This window comes from Hippocampus zosterae, chromosome 1, assembly GCF_025434085.1.
Source record: "Hippocampus zosterae strain Florida chromosome 1, ASM2543408v3, whole genome shotgun sequence".
NCBI classification, from domain to species: Eukaryota; Metazoa; Chordata; class Actinopteri; order Syngnathiformes; family Syngnathidae; genus Hippocampus; species Hippocampus zosterae.
Genome location: NC_067451.1, coordinates 18,824,220 through 18,832,322, shown reverse-complemented (window position 1 = coordinate 18,832,322; position 8,103 = coordinate 18,824,220). Strand labels below are relative to the sequence as shown.

General features: G+C 38.0%; 1 long non-coding RNA gene across 1 annotated transcript; it reads right to left on the bottom strand.

Moving 5' to 3' along the window:
* Window positions 1-3,529: 3,529 nt before the first annotated feature.
* Window positions 3,530-6,979, bottom strand: LOC127601486 (uncharacterized). The gene is made up of 3 exons (XR_007962575.1): window positions 5,861-6,979; window positions 4,848-4,925; window positions 3,530-3,577 (listed from the first exon to the last, which is right to left on the bottom strand). It is a non-coding gene; the product is annotated as an uncharacterized LOC127601486 (long non-coding RNA).
* Between the last annotated feature and the right edge of the window lie 1,124 nt (window positions 6,980-8,103).

Genomic DNA, 8,103 nt, shown 5'->3' with positions numbered 1-8,103 from the left:
CTGCAACATAACATTACGGTGTCAAAATATTCAGCATTCTTCATTCTGACCATTTAAGAAATGAATAAATATTAATTATCATTGAACATTGCTCACGGGAGAGTTTGGGATGAATATACCACACTATAGAAAGTTAACACTGTTCAGTTCTGTGGAACAGCAATATGGGGACATTCGAACACAGGCTCTCCAGAGTTAGGTTAAGACAAAAGTCATGTCACCTGAAACACACTCAGGTTTTTCAGGTCTCAAGAAATATGAGGACATGACGACTGAAATCATGGAGAGTCCATGTTTGTGATTTATAACTTCTCCTGTGTTTGTCAAAGAAAGCTGAAAACTCAAACCTAGTATATCATGATAAGAAGTAGTAACCTGTTGTGAGGATGAAGTGGATCTCTCACTCCATTCTTGTTCTCCAGAGGGTTCAGTCAGGTCACTTGGTGTCTGCAACATAACATTACGGTGTCAAAATACTCAGCATTTTTCATTTTGACCAGTTAAGAAATGAATAAATATTAATTATCATTGAACATTGCTCACGGGAGAGTTCGGGATGAATATACCACACTATAGAAAGTTAACACTGTTCAGTTCTGTGGAACAGCAATATGGGGACATTCGAACACAGGCTCTCCAGAGTTAGGTTAAGACAAAAGTCATGTCACCTGAAACACACTCAGGTTTTTCAGGTCTGAAGAAATATGAGGACATGACGACTGAAATTATGGAGAGTCTATGTTTCTGACTTATAACTTCTCCTGTGTTTGTCAAAGAAAGCTGAAAACTCAAACCTAGTATATCATGACAAGAAGTAGTAACCTGTTGTAAGGATGAAGTGTATCTATCATTCCATTCATGGTCTCCAGAGGGTTCAGTCAGGTCACTCGGTGTCTGCAACATAACATTACGGTGTCAAAATATTCAGCATTCTTCATTTTGACCAGTTAAGAAATGAATAAATATTAATTATCATTGAACATTGCTCACGGGAGAGTTCGGGATGAATATACCACACTATAGAAAGTTAACACTGTTCAGTTCTGTGGAACAGCAATATGGGGACATTCGAACACAGGCTCTCCAGAGTTAGGTTAAGACAAAAGTCATGTCACCTGAAACACACTCAGGTTTTTCAGGTCTGAAGAAATATGAGGACATGACGACTGAAATTATGGAGAGTCTATGTTTCTGACTTATAACTTCTCCTGTGTTTGTCAAAGAAAGCTGAAAACTCAAACCTAGTATATCATGATAAGAAGTAGTAACCTGTTGTAAGAATGAAGTGGATCTCTCATTCCATTCATGGTCTCCAGAGGGTTCAGTCAGGTCACTTGGTGTCTGCAACATAACATTACGGTGTCAAAATATTCAGCATTCTTCATTCTGACCATTTAAGAAATGAATAAACATTAATTATCATTGAACATTGCTCACGGAAGAGTTTGGGATGAATATACCACACTATAGAAAGTTAACACTGTTCAGTTCTGTGGTACAGCAATATGGGGACATTCGAACGCAGGCTCACCAGATGTTAGGTTAAGGCAAAAGTCATGTCACCTGAAACACACTCAGGTTTTTCAGGTCTGAAGAAATATGAGGACATGACGACTGAAATTATAGAGAGTCTATGTTTCTGACTTATAACTTCTCCTGTGTTTGTCAAAGAAAGCTGAAAACTCAAACCTAGTATATCATGATAAGAAGTAGTAACCTGTTGTAAGAATGAAGTGGATCTCTCACTCCATTCATGGTCTCCAGAGGGTTCAGTCAGGTCACTTGGTGTCTGCAACATAACATTACGGTGTCAAAATATTCAGCATTCTTCATTCTGACCAGTTAAGAAATGAATAAATATTAATTATCATTGAACATTGCTCACGGGAGAGTTTGGGATGAATATACCACACTATAGAAAGTTAACACTGTTCAGTTCTGTGGAACAGCAATATGGGGACATTCGAACACAGGCTCTCCAGAGTTAGGTTAAGACAAAAGTCATGTCACCTGAAACACACTCAGGTTTTTCAGGTCTCAAGAAATATGAGGACATGACGACTGAAATCATGGAGAGTCCATGTTTCTGATTTATAACTTCTCCTGTGTTTGTCAAAGAAAGCTGAAAACTCAAACCTAGTATATCATGATAAGAAGTAGTAACCTGTTGTGAGGATGAAGTGGATCTCTCACTCCATTCTTGTTCTCCAGAGGGTTCAGTCAGGTCACTTGGTGTCTGCAACATAACATTACGGTGTCAAAATACTCAGCATTTTTCATTTTGACCAGTTAAGAAATGAATAAATATTAATTATCATTGAACATTGCTCACGGGAGAGTTCGGGATGAATATACCACACTATAGAAAGTTAACACTGTTCAGTTCTGTGGAACAGCAATATGGGGACATTCGAACACAGGCTCTCCAGAGTTAGGTTAAGACAAAAGTCATGTCACCTGAAACACACTCAGGTTTTTCAGGTCTGAAGAAATATGAGGACATGACGACTGAAATTATGGAGAGTCTATGTTTCTGACTTATAACTTCTCCTGTGTTTGTCAAAGAAAGCTGAAAACTCAAACCTAGTATATCATGACAAGAAGTAGTAACCTGTTGTAAGGATGAAGTGTATCTATCATTCCATTCATGGTCTCCAGAGGGTTCAGTCAGGTCACTCGGTGTCTGCAACATAACATTACGGTGTCAAAATATTCAGCATTCTTCATTTTGACCAGTTAAGAAATGAATAAATATTAATTATCATTGAACATTGCTCACGGGAGAGTTCGGGATGAATATACCACACTATAGAAAGTTAACACTGTTCAGTTCTGTGGAACAGCAATATGGGGACATTCGAACACAGGCTCTCCAGAGTTAGGTTAAGACAAAAGTCATGTCACCTGAAACACACTCAGGTTTTTCAGGTCTGAAGAAATATGAGGACATGACGACTGAAATTATAGAGAGTCTATGTTTCTGACTTATAACTTCTCCTGTGTTTGTCAAAGAAAGCTGAAAACTCAAACCTAGTATATCATGATAAGAAGTAGTAACCTGTTGTAAGAATGAAGTGGATCTCTCACTCCATTCATGGTCTCCAGAGGGTTCAGTCAGGTCACTTGGTGTCTGCAACATAACATTACGGTGTCAAAATATTCAGCATTCTTCATTCTGACCATTTAAGAAATGAATAAATATTAATTATCATTGAACATTGCTCACGGGAGAGTTTGGGATGAATATACCACACTATAGAAAGTTAACACTGTTCAGTTCTGTGGAACAGCAATATGGGGACATTCGAACACAGGCTCTCCAGAGTTAGGTTAAGACAAAAGTCATGTCACCTGAAACACACTCAGGTTTTTCAGGTCTCAAGAAATATGAGGACATGACGACTGAAATCATGGAGAGTCCATGTTTCTGATTTATAACTTCTCCTGTGTTTGTCAAAGAAAGCTGAAAACTCAAACCTAGTATATCATGATAAGAAGTAGTAACCTGTTGTGAGGATGAAGTGGATCTCTCACTCCATTCTTGTTCTCCAGAGGGTTCAGTCAGGTCACTTGGTGTCTGCAACATAACATTACGGTGTCAAAATACTCAGCATTTTTCATTTTGACCAGTTAAGAAATGAATAAATATTAATTATCATTGAACATTGCTCACGGGAGAGTTCGGGATGAATATACCACACTATAGAAAGTTAACACTGTTCAGTTCTGTGGAACAGCAATATGGGGACATTCGAACACAGGCTCTCCAGAGTTAGGTTAAGACAAAAGTCATGTCACCTGAAACACACTCAGGTTTTTCAGGTCTGAAGAAATATGAGGACATGACGACTGAAATTATGGAGAGTCTATGTTTCTGACTTATAACTTCTCCTGTGTTTGTCAAAGAAAGCTGAAAACTCAAACCTAGTATATCATGACAAGAAGTAGTAACCTGTTGTAAGGATGAAGTGTATCTATCATTCCATTCATGGTCTCCAGAGGGTTCAGTCAGGTCACTCGGTGTCTGCAACATAACATTACGGTGTCAAAATATTCAGCATTCTTCATTTTGACCAGTTAAGAAATGAATAAATATTAATTATCATTGAACATTGCTCACGGGAGAGTTCGGGATGAATATACCACACTATAGAAAGTTAACACTGTTCAGTTCTGTGGAACAGCAATATGGGGACATTCGAACACAGGCTCTCCAGAGTTAGGTTAAGACAAAAGTCATGTCACCTGAAACACACTCAGGTTTTTCAGGTCTGAAGAAATATGAGGACATGACGACTGAAATTATGGAGAGTCTATGTTTCTGACTTATAACTTCTCCTGTGTTTGTCAAAGAAAGCTGAAAACTCAAACCTAGTATATCATGATAAGAAGTAGTAACCTGTTGTAAGAATGAAGTGGATCTCTCATTCCATTCATGGTCTCCAGAGGGTTCAGTCAGGTCACTTGGTGTCTGCAACATAACATTACGGTGTCAAAATATTCAGCATTCTTCATTCTGACCATTTAAGAAATGAATAAACATTAATTATCATTGAACATTGCTCACGGAAGAGTTTGGGATGAATATACCACACTATAGAAAGTTAACACTGTTCAGTTCTGTGGTACAGCAATATGGGGACATTCGAACGCAGGCTCACCAGATGTTAGGTTAAGGCAAAAGTCATGTCACCTGAAACACACTCGGGTTTTTCAGGTCTAAAGAAATATGAGGAAATGACGACTGAAATCATGGAGAGTCCATGTTTCTGATTTATAACTTCTCCTGTGTTTGTCAAAGAAAGCTGAAAACTCAAACCTAGTATATCATGATAAGAAGTAGTAACCTGTTGTAAGGATGAAGTGGATCTCTCACTCCCTTCTTGGTCTCCAGAAGGTTCAGTCAAGATCCCGTCACTTGGTGTCTGCAACATAACACCATTACGGTGCCATTACGGGACATTCGAACACAGGCTCTCCAGTGTTAGGTCCAGACAAAAGTCATTTCCCCTGATCACACTCAGGTTTTTCAGCAACATTACAGTATCAGAAATATTCTAAAAAGTATTCTACAGTAACTGGGAAGTATGAGGGCATGACTGAAATCATGAAAATCAACATTATAGCAACCATAGAGTGTCAGAAATATGTCGTAGTTACATGACTTTTGAATAAATTAAACTTCATACACAGCACAAGCCGGCTCTTTATGGTAGTTACCACTGTACAGCTCTTATAGCTAACAATTTCAGGACAACAGACATGACTGAGTTCAAATAATAAAGACAACACCCGAAACATACTCTTTCAGACTAAAACAATGTAATGACTGAAAAATAATTCTGGTGACCATTCGTTGTTTTCAACTAAGTAGAGACTTTTGATGGGCAGTACAAATTGCTGATAAAAATGTGGATTTGTCAAACAGCTACCACAGCCTTCTTCAATCAGGTGAAATAAGCATTATGAAGGAAGTTTAAAGGCATCTAATTTTCCTCGACTATTACGGATGTATGCGTTTTAATGAATTGTGATATTTGGTGAAGCACAATATTTTAACAGAAGCTGAATAATTTCTATTTCTATTTTTTCATTCCAAGATATTCCTAGTTCTACATGGCAATACAATATTCTCAATAATTGAATGATAATGGCTGCTAAACATTTTCTTCAAAAGTACTTCAATTATTTTTGCTCCAATATGATCAATGGCATAAAAAATATGCTGTTTACTGTGACAGTTTTGGGGTAAATACAATGTACGAATAAAATCTGTCACTGTGACAGGCTTTGGTTGCAGCTCTTGTCATATGCTTGCGGTAGCCATAAGAATTAGATAGCAGGTAGATTGATAGCATACCTTTATAATCATTGATCCACTGGGCTTTCAAACAAGGCTTGTTGACTCCAGATAAAAGGAGCAGCCTCAGATTCAGGGCTCAGTCTGGTTCTTCTTTGTGACATTATCACCACCAGTAAACATCTACAATGGAAAGTGAGAAGAAGTCAGCCAGACAAGCAAGCACAATATTATGGCAGCACTTATTTTGGCTCAAAAAGTACTGAGCCAAAGGAATATTATTTTCTTCCTCAAAAATACAAAAATTCATTTCATCAAACATTTGCTGGTCAGACTAATAGATTCGGGCAAACCATTTGTCAGGCAGATAACAATGTAAAATTAAAATAGAGTAACACAATATTGTCTTGACCAAATGTACCAACAAAGCTGAATTCTGCTATAATTTCATTGCAAACGTTTGTTTGTTTTTTTCATTGAAACGGTGTACAATTGAATCAGCACAAGAATAAACAGTGTAAATACACCGGGCTTAGCGTAAATGCTAGAAGTGCCTGGCCCACTTTCATTAGGCTACCTGTACTAACTAATTTAAATTAACTGCAATCGAATAAAACAAATACTGCACTGAAATAAACATATGGTACCAAAACCAAGTTCCACAGACTGTGTTGTTAAAGATTTAGAAAAGTTTTCCAGAACCTTGCCTGCAGGACATGTCCACATTACTTTTACTGGAAGCTTATTAGCATGCTAACGATCGAGCTAGCTAGCTAGCTAGCTGTCTTATTGAATGATATTACCTTTGGTGGGCACTGTTAAACACGGTTATATTGAACAACTTCTATGTTACGGTAAGATAAATGAAAAGGAATTGCTTACCCGATGGTCATCCACGCGTGGTCGTGTTTGAGAGTAGGATTGTCTGGCTGCTTCACATGTTGGATTTTGTGTGACTGCTAATTGATGTGACTTATCAGGACGAGGGCGGGGAAAATGTGTGAGTCAGTCCGAAAAAGATGACATTTGAGGTCCTGCACAATGACGTCACTGAAAGTGTGTTAAAAGTGTGTTAAGTACCGAAGTTGGCCACTAGTTTTCCAAATGAAAAGTGAGTCGAAAGTTAAACACACTTAAACACACAATTTCTGAAAATTGTGCTCTTTTAGGACATCACTTATTTTTGGTGTGGGAGTATCCTCGTGCGCTCTAGAGTAGTGTAGACTGCGTGGAAATATGAGGACGCGAAAAATGTCCTCATTTTTCCACAGGTCCTCATTGTGAAGGTGTGTTATCATAAAATTGTCCTGAGATGTCATGAATACAAACGCACACACACACACACACACACACACACACACACACACATACTTTTTATGTTGAGTCGAGTAGTGAGTAGTTAGCACGTCGACTTCACAGTATGCATGGCAGGCTGATTGAACACTTCAAATTGTCCCGGTGTGAGTGTGAGCGCGAATGGTTGTTTGTTTCTTTGTGCCCTGTGGTTGGCTGGAAACCGGTTCAGGGTGTCCCCTGCCGACTGCCCAGAGACAGCTGGGATACACTACATTAAAATAGAATGTGCACGTAAGAAAAATATTACATAGTAACAATGACCTTGCAATATGAGAAAGTTCCCCCACAAAATGGATTGGTGGTGTTCCAACGCAGAACCGACAAAATATTAGTGTTCATATCTGTCAGTGAAGTTGTGACGTGGCCGTTAATTTCCCAAAAAATATTAATCTGAAAGAAATTCAATGCTTGTCTCTTTATAGCTTGCCAACCATTTTGAAGCTCCAACAAAAATGAAGATGGGACAAGCGAAAACATAGCCAAGACTGGACAGACCATGTATCGGCTTCTGTATGAAAAGGTGAAATTTAACTTTAACAACGAGCGCATATGAGCACTTCAGATTTGTGTTTCACCGTAAATTTGTACGTTTGCTAGCCTGAATGTGTCGGAACAATTAACCCTTTACTGTAACCTGATAACATGACAAGCTGTCCACTGTAGTCACACCTCTCACTGAAAGGGTTCAACATAGCTCGTATTCTTTGGTATGTTTTTTGCTCAGTTACAAATCTGACGAGCCAAGCAAAATTATAGTGTGTTCAGGTGCAGTATTGTTCTTACATGCTGACTTATGAAGAGAATTAGAATATTTTAAGTTGATAATATTTGTTTTAAGATAAGATAAGATAAGATAAGATATCCTTTATTTGTCCCACACTGGGGAAATTTACAATTACTTAATTTACTATTTATTAATTAATTACTTGATAACTTTTTTTTTTGTT